Source organism: Euleptes europaea, chromosome 20 (assembly GCF_029931775.1).
Source record: "Euleptes europaea isolate rEulEur1 chromosome 20, rEulEur1.hap1, whole genome shotgun sequence".
NCBI classification, from domain to species: Eukaryota; Metazoa; Chordata; class Lepidosauria; order Squamata; family Sphaerodactylidae; genus Euleptes; species Euleptes europaea.
In genome coordinates, this window is record NC_079331.1 from 6,927,605 (window position 1) to 6,941,083 (window position 13,479).

Sequence of the window (13,479 nt, forward strand, 5' to 3'; positions counted from 1 at the left end):
AATAAAGGTTTAAATCAATCAACCAATCAATCAATCATACTTTCAACCCACCCTTCCTGTAGGTAACTCGTGAGTGGTGCCTATTCTTTTCCCTTGGTTATTTTAACCTCACATCCCAAGGTTAACCAGCAAGTGTGGGGATTTGAACCCAGGCCCCCCAGAGCCTGGCTCTACACTAGCCATACTAGGGTTGCCAGTACTGCCTTGACAAATGACAGGAGATTTTGCTGGTGGTGTGTGGGGAGAGCCAGCATGGTGTAGTGGTTAAGAGCGGTGGTTTGGAGCGGTGGAGTCTGATCTGGAGAACCGGGTTCGATTCCCCACTCTTCCACATGAGCGGCGGAGGCTAATCTGGTGAACTGGATTTGTTTCCCCGCCCGTACACACAGAGCCAGCTGGGTGACTTTGGGGCTAGTCACAGCTCTGTTAGAGCTCTCTCAGCCCCACCTACCTCACAGGGTGTCTGTTGTGGGGAGGGGAAGGGAAGGGGATTGGAAGCCGGTTCGAGTCTCCCTTAACTGGTAGAGAAAGTTGGCATATAAAAACCAACTCTTCTTCTTCTGGAATCGATGCTTGATTGCCAAGCCTTTCATCCTGCCAGCTCTACCCCTCTCCACCTTAGCTGTGGCCAGCATTCGGGAACTGCACCTGTGGCACAACCTCTGCGTTCCTTTGAATGCAAAGAATCCTCTGGCCTCTGCAGCCAGAGAATCTCAGCCTTGAGTGAAACCAGACAGCTAGGGTGTCTCTTGTCAACGAGATGACAGACTCATTTGTTCCACCGAGGCACCGAAGCGCACTCAAAGATCGTTAGGAAGATGAAGTGTGCCTCATGGAGACTACACTAGAGAATTCAGGCACCTGCCCCATTGAAAAAGCTAAAGGTTGCCGAGATCTGCCGTTCCCAGACTGCCACCTGTGAATTCTGACAAGGGTGAGCACAAGTCTATTCCCTAGCAGTTGCTCAGCATCGATTTATGAATGTTTCTGCATGTCAAATTTGCTTTCTCTGATCCTCCGTAAGGGCAGACTCAAACATAAGAAAGGCCCTGCTGGATCAGGCCAAGGCCCATCAAATCCAGCAGTCTGTTCACACAGTGGCCAACCAGGTGCCTCTAGGAAGCCCCCAAACAAGACGACTGCAGCAGCATCTTGCATGCATGTTCCTCTGATCCTGGAGAGAATGGGTATGCATTGTGCCTAGTATCCTTTTTGACTAATAGCCATGGGTAGCCCTCTCTTCCATGAACATGTCCACCCCCCTTTTAAAGCCTTCCAAATTGGCAGCCATCACCTCATCCTGCAGCAGGGAGTTCCACAATACAACTATACTCAAGCCAACGGTGTAAGAAACAGGAGTGCCGGTCTTTTTTTCTTTGTCCTGCCTGTGTTTCAGTACACCTAATATAAAAGGCATGTTACTCTGATCCTGGAGAGAATAGGTATGCAGCATCCCTCCAGGATCAGAGGAGCAGGCTTATTATATAAGGTGCTGTGGAACACGGGCAGAACAATGCTGCTGCAGTGGTCTTGTTTGTGGGCTTCCTAGAGGCCCCTGGTTGGCCCTTGTGTGAATAGACTGCTAGACTTGATGAGCCTTGGCCTGATCCAGCAGGGCTCTTCTTATGTTCTCAACACCTCTCCCACTTTCAGACTGGGATATAAGGACTCAGGGACCTGCAGTCCTACTTGAATCAGACAAAGGGAGCTTTTACTCTTGAAAGCTCAAACCGGGAACATCTTGCTGGTCGCACAGGGGCTACTGGACTTGAGCCCAGCTGTTCTACCGCAGACCAACACGGCTACCCTCTGAAACTCTCTTTCACCGGCGCATGAAGACTTCTTTGTTCGTTTTTGGCATTCCCCTCCAATGATCCCTTCTTCCCGCCTCATGGTTTAATTCGCTGTCCTCCGTTTTATATCTGTATCTTAGCTCTGTTTTTAAAATTGGCTTGATGGTGCATTTTATCACGCTATTTTAATCGTTAGCCGCCTTGGGAGGCTTGAATGGGTCAGAAAGGCAGGATATCAGTGTTGTAAACAAATAAAATACTAACCTTAAAAAGTATGCCTGGTCTGTACCACGTCAGACTACAGGTGTAGACTCCCATGATGCTCCCCCATTTAAAAAACAACAACCCTGCACATAGATTTTTAGGAAATGAAGAGCTAGGGAGCTAGCTTCACCTTTCCCTGACAATTGTGTGACATGGATCAAAGCCTTGCCTTCTTCTAGTTTCAATGAACTTGGCAAAAACGAGAAATGAATAGGGGCTATAGCAGAGCTGGGGAGACTATTTTTGGAATGGTTTGCAGGGCTATCTCTTTGCTCATGGTACAACCCGACATGTCTCTTTTGGCTTTTGAGATGCTGTTTACGGAGCAAGACGTGCAAGAGACAGGCAGCCGAATCTGGCCTCTCCGCATACTTCCCACTTTCCTTGAGAGGCAACATGTCCTATCCGTTAGATCCTTAATTAATTTGTTTTTGATGTGTCAATCATCTTCCCCCTCCTCACTCGAGGGCATTATTGGATTATAATACATAGTAGGCTGTTCCGAGGGTGATATGAATCAATTCCCCCAGAGTGGGATTGGGTTTAATTAATCATGGCTGTCAAACCAGTGCATTGATCCAGTCCTGTGCTTGGAGGGGGTTGCATTGGGTGGAGGAGAGAGACTGAAAGGCAAGGGGGGGTGGGATTGCTCAACCGTGTGCCGGAGTGATATTTTGAAATTCCAGTTGACGCAGGGAACGTGGAAGGACAGAAAGGAAGCCAGACATGAACGGAAGCGCAACAGACTCTCTATGGGTGTGTGTGTGTACAATTTCTTTTGTCTGACTAGCCAATTGCCAAGCGACTGAGCGGCAAAGGAAAGCAACTGACCGTAATCCTGGGATTTTCAGTCAAAAACATAGTCAAGCTTTGCGCGGTAATGGGCTTCAGAACTACGGCCCTTCGTTTGAGGGAGAATCTGGCCAAGATGGTCAAACCGAAACAAGCACAAGTCTTCCCTGATATATATATATATGGAGAAAGCCAGGAAACACTGGAGCATTCAGGATGGCAAAAGGGGTCCTTGCGTTAAACCCGGCGGCTCACCGCATCTCTCCTTTTTCCGTACCCCTCCCCTGCAAGTATAGCCTGGAAGGAATCCAGTGGGGGTGGGGGAAGAAAGAGAGAAGAAATCTGTCATTTGAAATGGCGGAAGGGGGTGATTGAGAGGGGCTTGGCAGGCTTGTTCAGAGATAGCAACCATATCCTCCATCCTCGCTGCGGGTGGGGGGAGAGGAGATGCCCACCCCCAGAAGCAAGGGCATGGCAGAGGCAGGCCTTCGCTAGCAATCTCCCTGCGCAACGCGGCTCACCCGCCGCTTCCTGCCCACGGGGGCTCCCCCTAATCTCTGGAGGCAGACCCACAGTTAGACAGAGACACTCATCACGGGCCCAGCAGGAGGAAGGAGGTGGGCATGGGAGGCGGTGGTAGCGATCTAGCAGGGGGTTAATAGAAGGCCCGATGCCAATTTTTTTTAAAAATAAAAAGTTGCCATGAGCTGTGTTTACCCCAACCCGTAGAAATGAAATGCCGCGCCGTATGGCTTGTGCAGGTTTCGTCCTTAGAGGAAGGGAAAGGGATGAGGCAATGGAAAGGAAAGGGGGAATGGTGATGGGGTGGGGGGAACCTATAGCAAGCAAAACAATTCCCTCGAAGCAGGGCTTTTAACAAGCAGATCTGCTCAAGATCCTACTGAAATGTACCAAGGGAGCTTCCTCCCAGAAAAGCGGTTTTTGGATTGCATTTAGGGTTGCCAGCGTCCAGGTGGGGCCTGGCGATGTCTCTGGACTACAGAGAGCCATTCCTCTGGAGCAAATGGCTGCTTTGGAGGGTGGACTCTATGGCATTATACTCAACTGAGGTCCCCGTCCTCCCCAAACTCTGCTGTCCCCCAGGCTCTCCATGAATTTCCCAACCTGGATTTGGCAACCCTAATTGCACTGGGAAGGCAATGGCAAAACAACCTTTAAACATAGTCTCCCTAGTAAACGTCGAAATGTGACGTCACCCCATGGGTCAGGAATGACCTGGTGCTTGCACGGGGGACTACCTTTACCTTTTTAATTGCACTACATGGCCCTAATATGTTTGTTTGTTCAGGGTTGCCAGCTTCAGGTTGGGAAATTCCTGGACTTTGGGGGGCAGAACCAGGGGATGGTGGAGTTTGGGGAGGAGAGGGAGCTCAGAAGGGCCCACCGTCCAAAGCAGCCTTTTCCCCCCATGGTAACTGATCTCCATCATCTGGAGATCAGTTGTAATTCCGGGAGATCCTCAAGCCTCACTTGGAAGTTGGCAAATCAAATAATGACATGGTGTTTATCTAGCATTTTCAAAGACGCATTTCATATCCTGTACAGTACTTCACGTTGGTATGGCACTTCCAGTGTTCAAAGCACCCCGAACACATTATCATAGCAACTTCTATGACAGTTGCATAAGTAGGGTTGCCAACCTCCAGGTGGTGGCTGGAGATCTCCTGCTATTATAACTGATCTCTAGGCAACAGAAATCAGTTCCCCTGGAGAAAAGGGCTGCTTCGGCAATTGGACTCTATGCCATTGAAGTCCCTCCCCTGTCCAAACCACGCCTTCCAACCCCAAAATCTCCAGGTATTTCCTAACCTGGAGCTGGCAACCCTACACATAAGGTAAGCTAGCACTATCCTCCCCACATTGCAGAAGGCCAGGATGGCAGAGAACCAGTCGTGGGGTAACAGTTCAAATATTAGATAAGGTTTAGGGAGATTCATGTTCAAATCCCCCCTCTGCTGGGATTGGGCAGCTTAAAAACCCTGGAGGTTTTTAAGCAGAGGCTAGATGGCCATCTGTCAGCAATGCTGATTCTATGACCTTAGGCAGTTCATGAGAGGGAAGGCACCTTGGCCATCTTCTGGGCATGGAGTAGGGGTCACTGGGGATGTTTGGGGGAGGTAGTTGTGAAATTCCTGCATTGTACATGGGGTTGGACTAGATGACCCTGGTGGTACCTTCCAACTCTATGATTCTAGGGGGTGACCATGGGACAGTCACCGTTTCAGCCTGATCTGCCTCACAGCGTTGTTGTGAAGATAAAATGGTGGGGATGGTGGGGAGAAGAGCCATGCGTGCTGCTTTGAGCACGCTGGAGGACAAGGCAGGATAAAAAAATATGCTAGACAGACAAAGAATACGCATCCTATTCCCTAGGACAGTAGGTATGAGAGAAGCAAATTAACAGGTTCCTCTTTATACAGGGTTATAATGACCTCTTCCTTTCACCAATGTAACACTCCACTGCATTCACCAGGTGTAGCCCTCTGATGAGCAGGGACTCCATTTATTTCTACAAGCACTCCTTGCCACCTTCAGTAGCCTGGAGGGGACCTTATTTTTCTAACCCAGTATTAATATTATTATCCCCCCCACCCCCACCCCCCAAGCTCTGGAATCACTGAACTTCACGGCAAATCTTTCACTCCTATTTTCTGCCTATTACTGCCTGGTTTATGCTGCATATTGTCCCTAATCCATAAAATATGTGCGACAGCAATAAATCTGGGTAGAAAAACGGAAGGGCTTGCCCTGCTGCGAAGGAGGGGTAAAAAAAAAAAACCAAGAAAGGAGCAGAAAATAAAATAAATACAAATAAAAATCAGAAAGGGCAGAGCACCCTCTAGTGGAAGCCTAGAACTCTGAGGACCCAGATACGGTCCAGAATCTTGCACATTGGGTATGTGCGAAATGCTTTCTCTCCTTCCCTTTCTTCCCCAGCCCCAAGCACTGAAATGCTTCTCTGCACATGCATACCTAGCGCGGTGGTATTTGAACGGTATCTCTGGGGACTTTTGGGTTTCTATGGATTTTTGTTTAGTGTCACCTGAACACAGCCCCTATCACTATCTGTGGAGATTTTTTGGGGGGGGGAGGGAATGATCTAATTATGATTAAGCCGGGAGATTCAACTGATTATGATTCAGCTGAGTCTGGAGCACATTTCAGGAGCTGGCACTGAAACGGTTTAGACAAGAGGCTCGCCCCAACTTTCTGCTCCGGCTTCCCGACGGCGTGAGCGTTAAGTTACTTAATAAACTAATTTAAAACAAGACACACACCTGGTCCTGTATGATCCCGATTTGAGCGACTGCAGGGCCGACGTGCGTTTTGCGACTGTCAAAACTTGAAAGGGTTCTGTCATTAATGCGCGGCTGTATAATTAGGCTGCTCAGCAGGGAGGCAAAGGGGTTTTCTCTCTCGCTGACAGTCCATTCGTAGAAGCCCTCTTATGTATCCTGTCAGGTGACACCGGTGAAAATGAATTTTGCGTTTCAAATAGCACACTTCTGGGTAGCTGGTATTATCTGCTCAGCAGAAGGCCGGAGAGAGAATACCAGGGGGTACTATATCCAGTACGGGGATATACCAGCAGAACTCTGTGTCCTACGGAGCTGATGTGTTTGTATATGCCACACGAGTAATCTTGATTCCCTCTTTGAAATCGGTGTACTGTGGGATTTAAAGAGCCCAAGATGAATTCGAAAGGAAATCATGTTCAAGACACTTCTTCACTTAACAGGAATTTGTTATAAACCTATAAGGTAGATCCGTATTATTAACCCCGTACAGCAGATATAGGATTTAGGATGGCACAGACTAGGGGAACTCAGTGACTTAGCCAGTGTGGTGTACTGGGTAAAATGTTGGACTAGGAGCTGGGAAACCCAGATTCAGTTCCCTTGCGGGGTGACCTTGGGCCAGTCACACTCTCTCGGCCTCACCTACCTCACAAGGCTGTTGTTGTGAGAATAAAATGAAGGAAGGGGAAGTAATATGCTAAGCCACTTTGGGTCCATAAAGCAGGGGATACATAAATATATGGCATAGATTTTCACTTGGGACTTCCAAAATGCAGTCTTTTAGCAGCTATACTTCTCTTCGATCATGGTGTCTTTGTGTACATGTTTATCAACAAGAGTCATGGTTTTGCAAGAATTTGGATTACATCACGTTCTCTGGAGCACTGCCCCTTCAGGGAGTGTGTGTCTTAAGTGCTTCCAACTTATGGCAACCCTATGAATTAATGACCTCCAAAACGTCCTATCATCAACAGCCTTGCTCAGGTCTTGCAAACTGAGGGCCATGGTTTCCTTGACAGAGTCAATCCATTTCACGTTGAGTCTTTCTCTTTTCCTGCTGCCTTCAACTTTTCCTAGCCATTGTTGTCTTTTCCAGTGAGCCTTGTCTTCTCATAACGCGACCAAAGTACGATAGCCTGTGTTTACTCATTTTAACTTCTAGGACAAGTTCGGGCATGATTTGATCTAGAACCCACTGATTTGTCTTTTTGGTGGTCCGTAAAGCTCTCTTCCAACACCACATTTCAAGTGAATCAACTTTCTTCCTGTCAGCTTTCTCCACCATCCATCTTTTACACCCACACCCAGTAATGGGGAATACTCTGGTATGAATTATCTTGATCTTGGTTGCCAGCAACACATCCTTACACTAGAGAATCTTTGCTAGCTCCTTCATGGCTGCCCTTCCCAGTCTCAATCTCCTTCAGATTTCTTGGCTGCAGTCTCACTTTGGGTTGATGATGGAGCCAAGGAATAGAACACCTTCAACGATTTCTTCATTGTCAACCTTAAAGGTGGGTCCCACCAATTCATTGGAGCAAACCTAGTCATTTCATGAAAACAGAAGCCTTGCAAAGCTCACCTTGTTATTTTCTTATTCCTAGTCACAGCTCTCTCAGCCCCACCTACCTCACAGGGTGTTTGTTGTGGGGAGGGGAAGGTGATTGTAAGCTGGTTTGATTCTTCCTTAAATGGTAGAGAAAGTCGGCATATAAAAACCAACTCTTCTTCTTCTTCTATCCCCTCATCCCTCATCTTCCCATGCAACCCATGGTTCTAAGAAGGAAGCAGTGCTGTCAAAACAAATACCATTAATTTGTGTACTTCAGAAACTCTCCAGAAAAAAAAAAAGAATGGCAGAAGGCAGGGTCTGAAGAAGAAGAGCTGGTTTTTATATGCCGACTTTTTTACCACTTAAGGCAGAATCAAACCGGCTTATAATCACCTCCCCATCCCCTCCCACAACAGACACCCCATGAGGTAGGTGGAGCTGAGAGAGCTCTAAGAGGGCTGGGACTAGCCCAAGGTCATCCAGCTGGCTTCATGTGTAGGAGTGGGGAAACCAACCCGGTTCCCCAGATTAGCCTCCGCCACTCATGTGGAGGAGTGGGGTAATCAAACCCGGTTCTCCAGATCAGACACCACCACTCCAAACCGCCACTCTTAACTACTACACTGTGCTGGCTCTCTGAAGGAGATGACTGCTGCTCTGGTCCTCCAGGGTCATTGGCTGGAATGCCTATTTCGGCTTATCTTTACTGCAGAAAAATCACAAAGATGGCTCGTGGCTTCTGGGTCTGCAGAACCTCCTTTTTTAATTTGCAGCAGATTACACAGTAATTTTCAAAAATGCCCCAAACTGGGATCTCAACTAATAACCTGTGTGCACAGCTTGTGAGAAAATCTGCCTGTAATTCCGCCTCCTGATAAAGACCAACCAATGAAGGAGTCCCTGAACTGTGACAATGGTATCGCTTGTTACTGTCTTAAGAGGCATCGCTAATTATGATATTGAGTGTCAAGGAAATGGGCTCCCCCCAGGCTGAGATCTTATTAAATGCTGCCTGCTTTCAGCAGTTTGCTTATTACACATACAGCAGTAGAAGAAGAAGAGTTGGTTTTTATATGCTGACTTTCTCTGCAACTTAAGGAAGAATCAAACCGGCGTACAATCACCTTCCCTTCCCCTCCCCACAACAGACACCCTGGGAGGTAGGTGAGGCTGAGAGAGCTCTAGAGAGCTGTGACTAGCCCAAGGTCACCCAGCTGGCTTCATGTGCAGGAGTGGGGAAACAAATCCAGTTCACCAGGTCAGCCTCCGCCGCTCATGTGGAGGAGTGGGGAATCAAACCCGGTTCTCCAGATCACAGTCCACCGCTCCAAACCACCACTCTTAACCACTACACCCCGCTGACTCCCAGTACAGTACTGTTCCCCCGAACAGAAGAGCCCTGCTGGATGAGTCCAGTGGTCCATCTGGTCCAGCATCCTGGCTCACACAGGGGCCTACCAGTTCCTCTGGAGGTCCAACAACAAGGCATAGAGGCCGAGGCCTTTATAAGAACATCAAAAGAGCCCTGCTGGATCAGACCAGCGGCCCATGTGGTCCAGCATCCCGTCTCACACAGTGGCCAACCAGTTCCTCTGGAGATCCAATGTCAGGGCATAAGAAGCAGCTTTGGCTCAGTGGAGGAGCACATGTTTTGCATGCAGAAGGTACAGGGTTCAGTTCCTAACAATTCCCTTTAAAGAACCTCTGCTAACCCTTGCTGAGAAAGACCCTTTTCTGCCTGACTCTGAATGGACTGACTCAGGATTAGCTTAGAATTAGACAGCTACATGTCTCCAACTAAAGCACAGCCTCAGAGGAGGGTATTTTGGCTATGCGCAACAAGCTAGAAACAAATCCACAATTTGGGGTGGGGGTGAGGGAGGAAGCCCCGCTCGCCTGTGTGAGACCGAAGCAGTAACCAAAAAAGGTGTTTACATTCTGCACTAACCATATAGACTGTGTCAATTTTTTCTTTAGCAACTACACTCTGCTTCTCAGCACAGTGGGCAGTTCAGTGAGATTTACTGTGGATGATACTAAAGATGATGAGCTTTATTAAGAGCTTCTCCGAGGCAGTTTTCCTTCCCTGGAGTTATATCTTGTTGATTTCAGAAGCTGCAAAGGGAACAGATAGTAAGATGGAAAACCAATAAAAATACTGGGATTTTTTTTTAAAAACACCCTCTTCTTTACAGTCTACAGAAGAACAAATACGTGAATTCAAGTGCGGAGAAGAAAGCATAAAGCTGCCCTTAAAAGACGACTCTTTAAACAAAATGGCAGCCAGGCTGTTTGGATTAAATTTATAGTGTGTTTTTGAGCATTTTCCTCCAAGCAGGAGGGATGGAAACAGGCTTTTTAAAATGTGGCTTTGACTGTAGCTTTAGGCACTGGAGAACCCTCCTGAAATAACAAATCAAGAACTATAATGATAGTTTCAGGAGGCAAGCCATTTTGGTCTGTAATAGAAGAGCTAGATTCAAGCGCAAAATACCTTAGAGGTATTTTGGGGGTATATTTTTGGGGTTTGACTCTCGAAAGCTTATACCCCCAAAATCTTGTCAGTCTCTCAGGTGCTACTGGATTCAAATCTAGCCTTAGAACCGTAATGGAGGCTTGAGCAGATGGCCCTTGGCTCAGTGGTAAAGCAGACACTTTGAACACATGAACACATGAAGCTGCCTCATACTGATTCAGACCCTTGGTCCATTGAAGTCAGTATTGTCTGCTGTCTGCAGTGGCTCTCCAGGGTCTCAGGCAGAGAAAGGTCTTTCACATCACCTACTTGCCTAATCCCTTTAATCGGAGATGCCAGGGATTGAACCTGGGACCTTCTGCATGCCATGCAGATGCTCTACCAGTGAGCCACAGCTCCTCCCCAAAGCCCCTCCCTTTGCAAACAGAAGATCCAAGATCCAGACTATCATCCTGTTTCACAGTGGCCAACAAACAGGGCATAGGAATGGTATTAAGAGTTTCTCTTCTAGATAACCAGGCAAGTTGATGCCAATCAGAGAGAACAGACGAGCTTTACTGTGTGTATACTGTGTGTGTTAAGTGCCGTCAAGTCGCTTCCGATTCATGGCGACCCTATGAATCAACGTCCTCCAAAATGTCCTATCTTTGACAGCCTTGCTCAGATCTTGCAAATGGAGGGCTGTGGCTTCCTTTAGTGAGTCAATCGTGTCTTTGTATATTACTTTGTATGTTACTTTGTATATGACTGTGTGTGTATTTACAAGAAGTCAGATCCATCGATTCTAATGGGGTGCAATCTTGAGCATGCTTTCTGCAGACTAAACCCCATTGAACTTCGTGAGACTTTGGGGTAGTAATATGGTAATGGGTAAACTCCACCCTCCCCACGCTCCACCCCCAAGATCTCCAGGTATTTCCTAACCCAGAGCTGGCAACCCTGCCAGGGTATAATGCCACACAGTCCACTCTTGAAGCTGCCATTTCCTCCAGCATCCTGTCTCACACAGTGGCCAACCAGTTCCTCTGGAGGCCCAACAGCAGGACACTGGAGGCAGCTTTGGCTCAGCGGTGGAGCAGGTGTTTTGCACGCAGACCCATCTCCGTGGTCAGTTGCTATTACGGGAGATCTCCGGGTCCCAGAGATTGGTAACCCTAAGTAGACGTTGAGTGTCAGCATCTTTCGTTTCAGAAATGAAAGAACCGATGGTAATGGAAACGGGTTAAAATTAAATCAAAAGAGTTTCCATCTAGACATTAGGAAGAACTTTCTAAGAGTCAGAGCGGTTCCTCAACGGAACAGGCCTTCCCCGGGAGGTGGTGAGCTCTCCTTCCCTGGAAGTTTTTAAGAAGAGGTTAGATGGCCATCTGTCAGCAATGCTGATTTTGTGACCTTAGGCAGATGATGAGAGGGAGGGCATCTTGGCCATCTTCTGGGCATGGAGTAGGGGTCACTGGGGGTGTGTAGGGGAGGTAGTTTGGAGTTTCATGCATTGCGCAGGGGGTTGGACTAGATGACCCTGGCGGTCCCTTCCAACTCTATGATTCTATGGAAGGCAGCCGGCTGCTTTTCTGTCTTTTTGCCCTTCCGTCTTTCGCAACTCAATAACATCAGATCGAGGCAGGCTGCTGTTAAGCCGCGCCTCCGTCGGTCTCGACTGCACTTCTTCGATGGAACATTCCTGCCCCCCCCATTTTTCCCTCCCCATGGTTTATCCCGAGCCCTTCTCCTTCCTTATCCCCGGCGCATTCCAACCGTACGACCTTTCAAGGGGGCCTCTTACCTGTCTCCCTCCCCCTCCCTTACACTTGGTACATTCCCGTCCGGCCGCCGGCTCCCCTCTGCGCGCGCACGCCCCGATTCCGAAAAGGCCGCCGCGCGCTGGGGAGCCGCACGGCTACGCAAGCGTAGGCCGCGCCGTTTCCGCAGGCGCCATTCCGCAACCCGCTTGCGCCGGCGGGAGGCGGAGCGCCGGGCGGGGACGGCCGGCGTTACGGAAACGGCGCAACGGGGAGGCCTCCCCTTCTCACCCAGAGCCAGCCTTTTATTTCCCGCCCACGTTACCTAGGAGTGGGGCCGGTGCCTGTTGGTGGCGGCGGCGAGGAGGAGAGGCGCTCCGGCCGGGGCTCGGAGAGAGGGATTTGCCCCCCCACCCCCGGCTCGAGCCTTTCCCGGGGAGGGCGGGAGGGGACGAGGCCGCTGGGCCTTCCCCGCGGCTGAGGTAAATTTGAAGCCCCCCGCGCCAGCTGTGAAGGGGGACAATGGGGCTGCTTTATTAAAAGGGGGGGTCCCTTTCCCCTCTCCCTCGTTCCCCCTCGGGGCCGTGCCTTACTCGCGAGTAAAGCCCGCCGCGGTCAACGGCGCTTACTCTCAAGTAAGGGCGCGTCGGTTTGGTTCTCTTCCCCTCCCCCCCGTCCCCATCATACCTGCGGGCGGGCGGACCTTTCCTCCTCCTCCTCGGAGGGGGGCGGGGCTGGACAGCCACACTCCTGGGGAGCGGCGGGGGGGTTCTGCGACACCCCCCCCCGGGAGAAACGATTTGGAAGCTTCCTGGGTCCTCTTGGAAAACTCCATGGGCAGTAAATTGCGGTCCGTCTTGCAAATTTCCCCCCTGGGAAATAATTTGGGGGCTCCCTGGTAAATTATTATTTTTTAATTATAACATTTTTTATTTTTTTTTATAGTACAGTAGTTTCCATCATTCATTAAGATAATTATATGATACCAACAATGTTTCTCTGTTCTACGTAACTGATTAGTTCCTATATTTACATTGACTTCCCCTCTCTCCTCTATCTTTTTGATAACTTTATTGTCACCTATGCATTTAGTTTCCCTGGTAAATTTCTTGACAATCCCCCTGGGAAATAATTTGGGGGCTCCCCTGGTAAATTTCTTTTAAAAAACCCTGGGAAATAATTTGGGGGCTCCCTGGTAAATTTCTTGGAAACCCCCCTGGGAAATAATTTGGGATCTCCCTTGTAAATTTCTTGACAATCCCCTGGGAAATAATTTGGGGGCTCCCTGGTAAAATTCTTGGAAACCCCCCTGGGAAATAATTTGGGGGCTCCCTGGTAAATTTCTTGGAAACCCCCCTGGGAAATAATTTGGGGGCTCCCTGGTAAATTTCTTGACAATCCCCTGGGAAATAATTTGGGGGCTCCCTGGTAAATTTCTTGGAAACCCCCCTGGGAAATAATTTGGGGGCTCCCTGGTAAAATTCTTGGAAACCCCCCTGGGAAATAATTTGGGGGCTCCCTGGTAAATTTCTTGACAATCCCC

The 13,479-nt window shown here is 48.9% G+C and overlaps 1 protein-coding gene across 1 annotated transcript in view; it reads right to left on the minus strand.

The window, feature by feature from the left end:
- NEO1 (neogenin 1) overlaps nt 1–13,479 on the minus strand; it is a 330,696-nt gene that overhangs the window by 223,569 nt on the left and 93,648 nt on the right. The gene's annotated exons all lie outside the window — the stretch shown is intronic.